At 38.6% G+C, this 15,200-nt stretch overlaps 1 protein-coding gene across 1 annotated transcript in view; it reads left to right on the top strand.

Annotated features, from left to right (window-relative positions):
* The window catches only part of LOC112051316 (octopamine receptor beta-2R-like), a 187,327-nt gene that overhangs the window by 138,954 nt on the left and 33,173 nt on the right, over positions 1–15,200 (top strand). The window lies entirely within an intron of this gene.

Raw genomic sequence — 15,200 nt, 5'->3', positions numbered from 1 at the left:
CTATGTTTTCCTTCACCGATTGAGACACGTGATATTTAATTTCTTAAAATGCACACAACTGAAAAGTTGGAGGTGCATGCTCCGGATCGGATTCGAACTCACACCCTACAGAATCGGAGGCAGAGGTCATATCCACTGGGCATATTTATTAATGATAAATTTTAGATAATACTATTTTAATTTAATTTATATTTTACATTTTTTATACTTAGAATTGATTTTTTTTGTTCTTTTTAAAAGGAATAAATAAATCCAAATTACTATATTCTCTAACAGTGTGTACGCTATAAATCACTGGACTCAGAGGTCACAACATCCGAAACAAATGATACAATACATTAAGGTCTTTGTTTCACACATAAACACCGTTAGATTTGCGAGCGACCTACATGCGCCTCAGCCATAAATCACTTTGAATTGATTCACGCACTTCCGAAACAAATAATCGCAAAATATTAGCAATTAGATAGCCGAAATATTATGACTTACGAAAAAAGCTTTCTAAATTTTTTTCACGCCACGCACTGGCGAAAATTATCTTTTTATGCTAACCAAGTTTTTAATACTTAATCTATACTAATATTATAAAAATGAAGAGTTTGTTTGTTTGTTTGTATGATTGAACGCGCTAATCGCAGGTCCGATTTGAAAAATTCTTTCTGTGTTAGGTAGCCCATTCATCATATATTATCCCCGTATTCCTACGGAAACGGGAACCACGCTAGGGAACCCGAGCGGCGTCAGTTAGTTTATTTATAAAATTGAAAAAAAAAACAGTAAAACGATTTTTTTTTATTTGGATTAACAAACAGTACACGATAAGATAAATTTTTAACAATATCAATAACTTGGGAACTAGATCGTCAACCTGCACCGTTAACCACAGATTAAGAGTTACAATGTTAAAGATGGCGCACCATTACAGTGCTATTTAAAGATGGTGGTTAGTTTCAATCACGCAAATTGGAGAATTATGAAAAAAAATCGTTTGAAACCAATATTATAGAGCTACTAGTAAAAATTGATTTTTTGTTTGTTATTCAACACGAAAACTACTTAACTGATTTTAAAATTTCTCTTACTATTAGAAAGATTCATATTCACCGAGTTATACAGTATATATGTTATCCCTTATTCCCATGGGAACGAGAACTACGCGGGTGAAACCACAGATATAAGAGATAACTAGATTTATAAAGTGTCAATTCTTTGTATTGAACCCAGCGTACCCAGGGAGCGTGGCCTAAATGGCTGTTTAATATTTAGTGAATAGTGAAATTTATATATTATTCCTTTTGTCACAGAACAAAACATGACTGCTAGTCTCCGACTAATTACATAAAGACCTGCCTCGCAAGACATTATTTTTCTGTCAACGTATATGATCAACGATCTTATGCGATTATAAACACTGTCTCTAAAGAATCGATGTTTCATAGTTTACAATCGTGTCCGTCGGTTAAAAACCTCCATAAAAATACCTTTTTGTGTAGTTATATGGTGTAAAAAACGAACAATAACTGCTAGTTTAGTATAAAATATGTATGAAATCTAAGCTAGTTTTCCTTAGAAAATGGCAGAAAAATTTGTTCGTGAATTTGGGTACGATACTAGTCCTTATGTATTTAGTCTGAGCTGCTAGTACATGCGCGGACACGCTTGCGATGTTCCGCACACACGGGTGTACGCGGGCCACGCCCCTTTGCTACTTCTATTGCTAAAAGCGTTAGCTTTAAGCGTTGTCTGTTCGGTGGGTGAAACCATAGGATGTCGGCTAGTTCATAATAGTTGTTGATGTCAAACTTCCGGTCCGTCGGTTTTCCTCTCAAAAAACAACTTATTTTGAAATAAAAACAATAAAATTGCGGTTTTCCTACCATTCGAAACAAAACATATATTTTTTTACTGCACGCTATAAGAAACTTTCAATAGGCTCGCACTTAAAAGAGATGACAGTTCTGAGCTATAAAAACTTTTGCGTCCTCCGAACTAGAAGAGTTCTATAGATAGATGTTTATTTTTCCCGGTTTATTTTCCTGTTTATCTGATTTGGTCTTGATTAAATGGGATATGAGTTATTTATGGGCTCGTTTTATTTCTTTCTACCTACTTATTACTAAGAATAGCTAATCCCTTATCGCATTTCCTTTAAAGGAAAGGGGTCAGAGGTATAGGTAGAATAAAGTTGTACCTTTTTCAAGTAAGCCCACTTCCATCTAAGACTGCATCGTCATTTAACATCAGCCCCTAGCCAAGTGGCATGTCGATTCTCTTTCTACGATCGTTAACGCTTCGAAAACTAGAAAACTGTATGGGAATGACAGATCTTAATCACGTGACCTGTCGATAGCAAATGTCATTCCCATACATCTGGGGACACTTGACTCTAACATAAATTAGCTCTAGCTTAATATTTTACAAACGGATCCCTAAATCGAAAAATATTGAATAATTCCTGTCATATCTTTCAAACACCTATCCAACGATACCCCATACTATGAAATAAACGAGTAAAAATAAATCCACCCCCACTTGATATGTAGGGGAGGGAAATTTTGAAAAAAATATTTTTCAAGGTTTTTATTGTACGACTTTGGTTTCATATTCATGGTAATTTTAGTTTCTGCGCTAAACCGCGGACGAACGGACGTACAGATGGACATGACAAAACTATGAGGGTTCCTTGTGGACTACGGAACCCTAAAAAGACCTGGTCAGTGTCCATTCTGTGGGTCCTTAAAACTAGATGATCTTATTTCTATTTTTAAGATATAAGCAGTATTATTTTAATCAAATTATTTTAAATTTAAAACTGTGAATGGCCGAATCTCCACCTGTGTGAAAAGCCAACGAATAACTGAGTTTAAAACGTACGAGTATACAGAAAGCGGTTTCGCCAAGGAATATTGGAAAATGATTGAAAAATTATTTTCCTTCTCGCGTCACGGGATTTCCATAAATCTTCCCCTAGGCTAATGAAACAAAAATAAGGTTTGTTGATGAAAATATGCTCGTCTTGGCAAGTCTCGGATTCTTCATTATCGTAATAATTTTATTTAAGAGAAGTAGGTAGGCCTCTTTGTGACAGATTTCGTCTAGCAAGTACCTACTTCAACATTATGGTTTTCTTCATTATCAGCCTATTCTTATGGTTATAAGGTGAAATTATAGGCAAGCAATTTGACGGCCTCCGTGGCGCAGTGGTATGCGCGGTGGATTTACAAAACGGAGGTCTTGGGTTCGATCCCCGGCTGGGCAGATTGAGATTTTCTAAACTAGTCCAGGTCTGGCTGGTGGCCGTGGCTAGTTACCAACCTAGCGGCAAAGACGTACCGCCAAGCGATTTAGCGTTCCAGTACGATGCCGTGTAGAAATAAAAAGGGGTGTGGATTTTCATCCTCCTCCTAACCGCTTCATCACTTACCATCAGGTGAGATTGTAGTCAAGGGCTAACTTGTAAAGAATAAAAAGAAAAGAAAAAAACAAAAAAAAAAGCACCAGTGTTGGTCGACCACCACCAGGAAAACTGACGACATCAAGCTGTGATTCAACAGATGCAGGCGGCAAATTAATATTAGCATACCATTTATGTATATAAATTAAAAAAACTGTCACCATCCCTATTATTTGAAAATCATCATTATCATAAATAACTCACATTCGCCTCAATACTGAACACGAGTCTCCTCTCAGAGGGTTTAGGCTAACAGTTCACTACCCAATGCGGATTGGCAGACTTCACATACAAAACAAATTGGGAAAATTCTCAGGTATGCAGGTTGCTCCACGGTGTTTTTCCTTCACTGTTTAAAGCACATGATATTTAATTACTTCAAATACACATAACTGTAGCTCCGAAAGTAATGATACGCTTTTAGTTCTACAAAATTGTTTTATTATTGCCATACTCTTAATTTATATACAATTAGCTGACGCCGCGTGGTTTTACTCGCGTGATTCCCGTTCCCGTAAGAAAACGGGGATTATATATAGCCTATAGCCTTTCTCGATAAATGGGCTTTCTAACACTGAAAGAATTTTTCAAATCGGTCCAGTAGTTCCTGAGATTAGCGCGTTTAATCAAACAAACAAACAAACTCTTCAGTTTTATATATTAGTATGGTTCCCGTTCCTGTAAGAAAACGGGGATAATATATAGCCTATAGCCTTCCTCAATAAATGGGCTATCTAACACTGAAAGAATTTTTCAAATCGGACCAGTAGTTCCTGAGATTAGCGCGTTCAATCAAACAAACAAACTCTTCAGCTTTATATATAGTATAGAGTATAGATTTAAAAAACTGTCACCATCCCTATTATTTGGAAGTCCCTTTATTCGATGTCGGTTCAAATTCGAAAACATGTGAGAGGCCCGCGCAGCCGCGCGTATTGTATCAGTTTCTAGGTCAACGAGTATTCACTGGGAGGCCGCATGTTAGTATAAAAGAGGCTTTAGACTATATTTCCAACCCTTGTATACCGTTGATATAAATAAGGCGAGGTGAAGAAAATCCACCTAGCTAAGGTTACCTAGTTTTGTAGCCCAATAGGATTTTACGCTATTAAATATAACAATGAATCAGAAATTAGGAGATCCGCAGAAGAAACAATATCACCGACATAGCTCAACGAGTTGCGAAGCTGAAGTAGCAATGGGCGGGGCACATAGTACGAAGCCGATTGACGTTGGGGTCCCAAAGTGCAGGTGGACTGACGACATCAAGTAAGTCGCAGGGATTCGCTGGATGCAGGTGGCTCGGTGTCGTGATGTTTGGAAGTCCCTATAAAAGGCCTATGTCCTCAATGGACGTCCATCGGCTGATATGATGATGATGAATTATAACAAAAGCCTTAATAGCACAATCAATAGGCGCCACTTCGAACGCGGGTATAGCTTTATACCAGCGTTCGAAGCCTTGTGATTTAATTTTATGCGTGGTTGCTACCTGATAGCAATCCGTGATCCTCCTCGAGACGTGAGTGCTGCCGTTGATCAATATTGGTTCATCCGCCGCCTTCTCTAATGCATGCCCCGGCAGACATGCATCTCAAGTCCTGGTCTACACCGAATATGTCAGAGAAACCCCATGGCTGGCTAGTCAGAGCCTCGGTTGTTGATCAGCATGGCAGCAGGCAGGTCATCTTCTCCCAGATGATAAATCCGGGTGGCGGTACGGTTCTCGAAGCTTAGCCTCCTTACCCGATCAGCGCGGGCGATCTTGCATCGCGGTCATTTTCTTCCAGACCCTTTTGGTGCTGAGACCTTGTGACCTATAGGTCTTCTTGGGTGTCAGTCCAGGTGCCCCATGAGTACTGCGATTGCTCGCAGGCATCGAGTCTGGTAAGTGCGTCGTCCATAAAATTTCCTGACCATAAAATTTCGCATCGACGTCTTCGACGCCGTAGGTGCCTGCGCCTGCAGGTTCGGCCACTACGATGAGCTTGCGAGGTGGAGCACGCCTGTTAGATGGTCCCGCGCGTTGTGGTGCGATACCATGGAGGTGTGTGTATGACCTATTGTCCGCGCGTGTGTACATACGGTGTGCTAGATTCCGGACGAATTCCTCCACGGTGGGCGTCCTGGTGTCACGATGGATTATCATGGGCACCGCTTGCAGGTGAGGTTGTCTTTGAGCCCTGATGGTTGTTGGACTCTCCCCCTCCAATTCCTCCACTCCGAGCTGAGAATTGTTACTAAAAAATCAGCTTATTATTCAGGATCCAACCCAGGACCTCGTGGTTAGAAGCTACAGTTAACCATTGTACCAACGAGGCAGTTTATACATATAAATTTTCTATTCATACAAGCGATATAGATCATTTTATACCTCGCTTATTATTCCGCTCCAATATCTTCCTCTATGGTACTAGAAAAATATTATTATCTGTTTACAACGAATCTTTTATTACTCGAAGTTTTCATGACGATAACTTTGTCTGTGGCGATTGAAAATTATTATTGGTACTAGAATTTATTACGGTTACCCATAACTTACGAGTTACAAACAGGATAGGAGCAAAAAGTAACTATATAAGTTATATAAACTATTAGCAGACGCGGTTTCATTCACGTAGTTCCCGTTCTCATGGGAATACGGCAATACAATATAGCTTATGACACGCATGATTTCAAAAAAAGGAGGAGGTGCTCAATTTGACGAGTGTTTTTTTTTAATATTTTTTACCTCATAACTTCGTCATTTCTTAACCGATTTTGAAAATTTTATTTTGTTCAATAAAGTATAGTTCCAGATTATTCTCATTTAATTTTCATGAAAATCGGTTCAGTAATTCTGTGTTAAAATGAAAATAACAAAATTTCCCGTACTGTGGCACTGTCGTTCACTATACTAAGACACACTAAAAACAGAAAAATAAAATCTTTTTAACAAAAATATTAAACCGAATTCAAAATAACAAAACTAAAAAGCGAAAAATAACATCGTACGTGCTACCTTCTGATCACTTTCAAGGCGGTGCCAACAAAGTGATGCATTAACTAAATCCGATTAAATCATGAACTTTTAGGATTTAAGGACAGTTCTTTCCCGTGTTTCTTTCAGAAACGGCTTGAATTAATACGTCAGTGGCTTGGCACCGCCACTTACGGAGCGGCATACTCCAAAATGGACTCAGCTCCTTAAAATAAAGATTTAAAAAAAATTATGTAAAACTATACCTATTTATTGCTTGTCGTCATCGTCGTCATCAACCCATATTCGGCTCACTGCTGAGCTCGAGTCTCCTCTCAGAATGAGAGGGGTTAGGCCAATAGTCCACCACGCTGGCCCAATGCGGATTGGCAGACTTCACACACGCAGAGACTGAAGATAATTCTCTGGTATGCAGGTTTCCTCACGATGTTTTCCTTCACCGATTGAGACACGTGATATTTAATTTCTTAAAATGCACACAACTGAAAAGTTGGAGGTGCATGCCCGGGACCGGATTCGAACCCACACCCTCCGGAATCGGAGGCAGAGGTCATATCCACTAGGCTATCACTGCTCTTTCAATAAATGGGTACAGTTTTACATAATTGGCTGATTATGACTGTGCTGTTATAATTTACCCACGCTTTACAAAAACAACAATGTAATACAAGTTAGCAATCTAATCTATTATGGTAAAATTTAACGCGATCAAATCGTAAATACTGTAATCATACTTTTCCTGGCGTGATTCAACTCCATTACAAAGTTAACAATAACGACTGAAAATCAGAACCACGTAAGCGATTTGATATTATGAATTTGGTACATTTTAATACACATACATTTTAATATATTAGAAAGCGTAGTGTTGGGCGACCTCCCACTAGGTGGACCGAGGATATCAATCGGGTTGCAGGGAGCCGCTGGATGCTGGCGGCTCGAGATCGTTGTGCTTGGAGGTCCATGCAAGAGGCCTATGTCCAGCAGTGGACGTCTATCGGCTGAGAAGGTAAGGTAACATTTTAATTGACGTTAGAAGTGACATTACACTTCTAACGTCAATTAAAATGTTGCCTTTGCAGGTAGTTTAATAAAAATGTATGCGTTCCAATACGTCAACTGAATAAAGACAGTCTTGAGTTCAACGTCATCGTGTTTTATTCCGTATAAAACACGATTGTAGGGTAAGACTTGTTTTCTTAAAAAAATAACAACTACATACATATAAGACATTGTAATTATTATTAGCAACTGGAAATTACATTTTAAATAATTATAATAGATACTAAAAATATCCAATTTAAAATTAATTATGTGGAAGTCTCTAGGTGCTATTGGTTTTGTATATCACGGTTACATTCTGTATATAGATTAAAATGAAACACGCAAACTTAGCATGTTGCCACGGACTCCTGTTATTTTTAGTTAATACCGAATAACAATACAGGTTTTGATTGAATGTCACGTCATGTTACACGTAACTGCTTAAAAAAAAACGTTAACAAACGTTACCGTTAAAACTACATTAATTTGGAAGCCCTCACAGAAAAGCTTGCGTGTTGCTTACCGTTCACGTACGTGCGTGTGAAGTTTGCGAAAAAATCGAGAGCAAGGGGTCTTCAACAATGATTTGTGTAACTCGCACGTGCGTGTGACGAATTCACCTCTATCTTTCTTTTTCTATAGTATGTTAGACAGAGAGAGATAGAGGTAAATTCGAAACGCATTTGCGAATTATACAGAACATCGTTACAGAATACACGTGTATAAAGATATTATGCATATGTAGTAATTAAATTGATGAAAATGTCGCTTACTTGGTTATATTTTAGACCAGTCGGACACTCAAACTCGACAGGTCTTCGTTTGATTTTGTAGTTAAAACCAAAGAAATAGATATTTATTTCACGAAGCTCAAATTATAAGCGACTATAGTTAAATTCCTTGATTTTTGTTTTATGTATTTTATAATACAGACAAATAATTTGGCGTTGCCGCATATACTCCGCGCCACGAAGCAAGTCCCTAATGTCTTAATGACGCTCATTATCATATAGTAATGGTGGTATAGACGCTGACAATTTTAATTCAGGTTTTAGCGGTGGGACTTTTTCGTGACGCGGAGTCTAGAAGCCTTTTATCCCGAAAAATCTATGGTTCCCGCGAGATTTTCAAAAAACAGAATTTCACGCGAACGCAGTTGCGAGCGTCTGCTAGTAACGTTATAAAAATGTTATACACAAAAGTTTTCTTTTAAGGTAAGTATCTAAGTAATAACCTTTTAAGGGATTAATCTGGCATTAACGAAATGGCTTTAAAGCTAAAGATACATACATAGACTATCAAATTTAAAACGTTTTTGTTAGACAGGGTAAAGAACAATTCAACCCATGCTGATGGACAACACAATATAAGCCTTGTCCCTACAGTCGTGGTTCTCATATATGGTAATCGCGATCACCTCCATCCTTGACTTTCAGTTTTATTGAGTCACGTGTTTTATCTTCGGCTACCCGGAGAGCCTCGTAGAACATTGTAAGCCTTGAAGGGACTTGCCGCCTACAACCAGTGACTTCCTGCGATTTGCTTGATGTTATCAGTCCACCTGATAGACCAATACTGCGCTTTCCAACGCGTAGACGCCATACCTAGGGACGCCAAGGTCTATCGGCTCTTCGACCATATACCCCCGTACCTTGCCACTTCAAGTACACTACAGCTATGTCGGTGACTTTTTTTTTTTATATTCTTTACAAGTTAGCCCTTGACTACAATCTCACCTGATGCTAAGTGATGATGCAGTCTGAGATGGAAGCGGGCTAACTTGTTAGGAGGAGGATGAAAATCCACACCCCTTTCGGTTTCTACACAGCATCGTACCGGAACGCTAAATCGCTTGGCGGTACGTCTTTGCCGTCGTCATCAACCCATATTCGGCTCACTGCTGAGCCCGAGTCTCCTCTCAGAATGAGAAGGGTTAGGCCAATAGTCCACCACGCTGGCCCAATGCGGATTGGCAGACTTCACACACGCAGAGAATTAAGATACTTCTCTGGTATGCAGGTTTCCTCACGATGTTTTCCTTCACCGATTGAGACACGTGCTATTTAATTTCTTAAAATGCACACAACTGAAAAGTTGGAGGTGCATGGCCCGGACCGGATTCGAACCCACACCCTCCAGAATCGGAGGCAGAGGTCATATCCACTGGGCTATCTACGTCTTTGCCGGTAGGGTGGTAACTAGCCACGGCCGAAGCCTTCCACCAGCCAGACCTGGACAAATTAAGAAAATCTCAATCTGCCCAGCCGGGTATCGCACCCAGGACCTCCGTCTTGTAAATCCACCGCGCATACCACTGCGCCACGGAGGCTGTCAAAAACTTGTGACTTAAGTTCCTCTGCTGATCTCCTCATTCCTGATTCAATTACGCAGTGATACTCCGATCATAGCTCGATCTATCACCCGCTGAGTGATTTTGAACCCTGTTAAAGGTACATAGTTAGCGACCAAGTCAAATAAACTATATAATTACCAAGTGTTATATTTATATTTCCTACTCCAACTATGCGATTTTTGTTATTTTTTAGAATAATAAACTCTGGCAACATGCAGAATGTAATCTGCATATTTTTCTGAGTTCCAAACTGTAAACTGAATGCGATACTCAAATTATGTACACAGAATTCCTCACAGCGCCTGGTATATTTGCAATTTCATTCGTTGGTAATTAACGTTTCACTTCATACATATTATGTAAATATTGTGTTTGTTTTGGTACTATAAAGTAATTCGACAAATTTAAAAAATTCTTTCATCATTAGAAAACTACATCTTTATCGAGTAACACAGGCAATAGAGGTAATATTTCTATGTAAACGAGAACTACAAGGATGAAACTAACGTCTGTAGGAGTAATATAATAAAGAAAATTATCTTTGAATAAAAAACATTTTATTTACAGAATGAAACAACCAATTTCATTCGTTTGTTATTCACGTTTTATTTCATTCATGTAAGCCCGGGTAATGTTGTCCGGGTTAATGTATGTTACCCGGGCTTACATTACGCTTCAAACTTGACCAGCCTGAGTAGGTACATTTAATCCCCCTGTCTATGTTAGGGAAACAACCGCTTAATCCCCCAAAATGGGTAAATTTCAGATCCCTCAGAGAAAACGTTTTTATTATCTGGATCCTTTTATTACGAGCATCCGGTGAATGTATGGATCAGTACAAGGTCCTGACCGCGGAGTTATATTTAGTAGACGCTTTTTATTCTATTCAATAGTGTGGAATCCACCCTTCTCAATATAATATTTTCTATCCACACAAAACCGTTGTGAGGCCTTTCGTGCTGTATGGATCAGAATGTTGGGCGGTTAAAGGGACGGATAGTATAATTCATGCGAATGAAATGCGTATGTTAAGATGGATGTATGGTGTGTAGAATGGATAAACTAAGGAATGAGTAGGTATAAGAGAAAGTCTGTGAAGTGAGTGAAGAGTGAGGAGTTAAAGGTTAGCTTGGTACGTACATATGTAATACGTGTTGAAGTTACAAGTGAAATCACTAGAGGAGAAGAATGCCAAAAAGGAGATGGTAGGGGTGTGTGAAAAAGGACAGTGTGTAAAAGGAGTAGAAGATAAGTTGAAGAATGACAGAAGCGAATGGAAGAGATTGACATTTTGTTTTGCTGACCCCAATTAAGTGGGAGTAAAGGAGATGATGATGATTTCTTTTTTTTAATTTAGTAAAATAGAATCTGTGTTAGGTTAGACCTCATTTATGAATGCCAGATGGCATTGTGCCTAAGGGCCACCGGCCACAACCACAAAACGCCGCTACCGGTATACTTCCTGTAGTTTTCATACATTTTATATGGACTCGCCGCACACGGGTGACGTCGGTGGCCGCCACACGCCACAATCATCGCTGCTCGCTCCTTGTGGCCGCCACACGCCACTAGCGCGATTATGATACTGGACAACAACTCGAGGATTTATCTCCGGTGGATGACAAATTCCCCGTATCCATCACACGGAGGTCCTCGTCAAGGAAGCAAATGGCGGTCAAATAAAGATACCCAACCCAAGCCAACTTTTTAAGGGTTGTTCCATAAACTGTCTTTTTTTGCGTAGGGAGGTTTTTTTCATTTTTAATATTGAAATTGCTTATACCTAACGAAACTATTAGATATAAGCTAAACGGTTTTAAAGTTTAGTGCCTTTTATAATACTAGTTTACCAAAGCACTTTAAAGTTGAACGTAGCAGTATATTCTATAATTCGACGTTGGGGAGTTATGTACGGATAGGATTCACTTTGGATGTTTATCTTTTGAATAAGCAAATCAAAAGCTCTTTATTAAAGTCTCTCTATGTCATCCGAGTCATAATTGAGTGGTCTACCACAGAACCTTCTGTGTTATCACCCATCACACTGATCTAAAACGGATTGGTGGGCTTAGGATGGTAATGTTTCCCTCTGTAACGATAGTTTTACATATAAAATGAAAACATTAGATAAAAGTGTATAAGAGGCATTTGTAATAAAACTATTAAAATCGGATTGTAGAAGATATATTTTTTTAATTATAATAGTCACTCTTGACATTTGCCTACTTTAAAGGGGGAGGGAATGGGTCCACTTTCCATGACAGTCTGTTCCTTAATAACATCAAAAGGTAATGTAGACAATGTCTGCTGATTTTCTATAACATAAGAAATAGAAAACTAACACTATCAGGCGGAGTTTATTGTATTTATCCATACATTAGCTTACATCCACATTCTGTAATCTCGGTAAGAATTTTCATTCTTTATTCGAACTTACCCTAGAGAAAAGTTTCTATTTTGGTCTCTTTTAGTAGAAGTTACTTAATTTTATTTACTGTTTGTTTACTTGTACAGTCTTCTTCTACTAACTAATATTCTTTCTTCCTTTATTTAGGTTACCTGAAACAAAATAAATGTGCTTAGAATATTTCTTCTTAGACTAATAACCTATAGACCCGCAACACCTTACATTTTTCACTCTAAACGTAAGACACATCTGTGAGTATGTGAGCGTAAGAGACACGCAACGTACTTATCGTAGCGTAGCAATGCGTCAAGGGCTCCTATTTCGGGGCACATAAAACAGCTTACGAATCCTGCGACTACATATCTATGTGTTATAAATCTATGGGGGTTTTTAATAAATATTTTTGTGTATTTGTAGGCGACCATTTTCGTTAGTTGAAAAATAAGCATAAATGTCTTTAAATCGCCAATGCTGCACCTCATTAACTTTTATTTCATGGATACGGACGCAATTTAAAAAAGAGAGGTAAAAAAACCCAATTCGTACGCCCACATTTTTATTGTAGGTTTAAATGCACAGAGTACATAAACAGAGGGGTAAAAAAACTTTTGTCTTTTCGCAAGATAAAGTTAATTTTGTGCTGAGCGCAGAAATTAAGCATTTTTTCACGCTTTTATCTCTACAATTAAACCAGCACTCGACTAGTTAAAGTTAATGAGGCGTTGGCGATTCTTAATTTTTTTTTGTCGACATTTTTCACGTATTTGTATAGCCGTAGAGTAGTACGTACGTAGTTGTCATTTATTTTTTTTACCGATTAAAAAAAAAATTGTATATGACATTTATAGTCCAGTGGATATGACCTCTGCTTCCGATTTCGGAGGGTGTGAGTCCGAATTCCGTTCGGGGCATGCTTGTGTGTGCTTTCAGTTGTGTACATTTTATGAAATTAAATTATCACGTGTCTCAAATTGTGAAGGAAAACATTGTGAGGAAACCTGCATACCAGAGAATTATCTTAATTATCTGCGTGTGTGAAGTCTGCCAATCCGCATTGGGCCAGCGTGCTGGACTATTGGCCTTACCCCTCTCACTCTGAGAGGAGACTCGAGCTCTGCAGTGAGCCGAAAATAATATATTTCAGAACTCTTATCAACTTGTGAATATATTTCGCAAGTAAAGCATTATAATATAATCATTTCGAATATTTGAAAAGTTCTTTGTATAATCAACATTGAGAATTGATAGAAACTTGTTCTATCAATTCTCAATGTTGATTATACAAAGAACTTTTCAAATATTCGAAATGATTATATTATAATGCTTTACTTGCGAAATATATTCACAAGTTGAAAAAATCAATCGCGTAGCTACTCTGTATTTGGGTCTAATAATGATTCCCCTTTCATTGATCAAGCCCTCCCGTCCCTCGCTCTTCCCGAGTCCCTAATAAGAGCTTTCATTAGAATTTTCTTTTATTTTTCTTTCACGCGCGTGTTAACATCGAGGCTTTCAGCAATTTAGGTACTTTTACCGACCTAAAAATAGAGGCCATGGACCTTCCCTAAACAATCAATCAATAAAATTACATATACAGTAATTTATACAATTTGGACACCAATAACAGCAGGGTTATTATGTAACTCGGTGTACCATCCAAGTAATCAAGTCACTACATCGTTTTTCATCGTTTTATCGTTTTTGCAATCATCTAACTTTGTGTTTTCAACGAAATGACACAATAAACGACATTTTACGTAAAGTAACATTAGTCTAGTAGTGGTATTATCAGGTAGTTTGTTATTCACGTTTTATTTCATTCATGTAAGCCCGGGTAATGTTGTCCGGGTTAATGTATGTTACCCGGGCTTACATTACGCTTCAAACTTGACCAGCCTGAGTAGGTACATTTAATCCCCCTGTCTATGTTAGGGAAACAACCGCTTAATCCCCCAAAATGGGTAAATTTCAGATCCCTCAGAGAAAACGTTTTTATTATCTGGATCCTTTTATTACGAGCATCCGGTGAATGTATGGATCAGTACAAGGTCCTGACCGCGGAGTTATATTTAGTGGACGCTTTTTATTCTATTCAATAGTGTGGAATCCACCCTTCTCAATATAATGTTTTCTATCCACACAAAACCGTTGTGAGGCCTATCGTGCTGTATGGATCAGAATGTTGGGCGGTTAAAGGGACGGATAGTTAGTTCATGCGAATGAAATGCGTATGTTAAGATGGATGTATGGTGTGACTAGAATAGATAAAATAAGGAATGAGTTATAGAGACCTATAAGAGAAAGGCTGAAAGTGGCGCCAGTAACAGAAGAGTTGAGGAGTAAAAGATTAGCTTGGTACTTTTGGTGTTGAAGTTACAAGTAAAAAGACACTAGAGGAGAAGAATGCCAAAAAGGAGATGGTAGGGGTGTGTGAAAAAGGACAGTTTGTAAAAGGAGTAGAAGATAAGTTGAAGAATGACAGAAGCGAATGGAAAAGATTGACATATTCTGCTGACCCCAATTAAGTGGGGGTAAAGGAGATGATGATGATTTCTTTTTTTTAATTTAGTGAAATAGAACGAGAATCTGTGTTAACCAGACATACCTCATTTATGAATGCCAGATGGCATTGTGCCTAAGGGCTTCCACACACGAGCCACCGGCCACAACCACAAAACGCCGGTACCGGTATACTTCCTGTAGTTTTCATACATTTTATATGGTCTCGCCGCACACGGTTGACGTCGGTGGCCGCCACACTCTACAATCATCGCTGCTCGCTTCTTGTGGCCGCCACACGCCACTAGCGCGATTATGATACTGGACAACAACTCGAGGATTTATCTCAGGTGGGTGACAAATTCCCCGTATCCATCACCCGGAGGTCCTCGTTAAGGAAGCAAATGGCGGTCAAATAAAGGTACCCAACCCAAGCCAACTTTTTAAGAGTTGTTCCATAAAC

This window comes from Bicyclus anynana, chromosome 24 (assembly GCF_947172395.1).
Source record: "Bicyclus anynana chromosome 24, ilBicAnyn1.1, whole genome shotgun sequence".
Taxonomy (NCBI): domain Eukaryota; kingdom Metazoa; phylum Arthropoda; class Insecta; order Lepidoptera; family Nymphalidae; genus Bicyclus; species Bicyclus anynana.
This window is presented reverse-complemented; position numbering and strand designations above follow the sequence as displayed.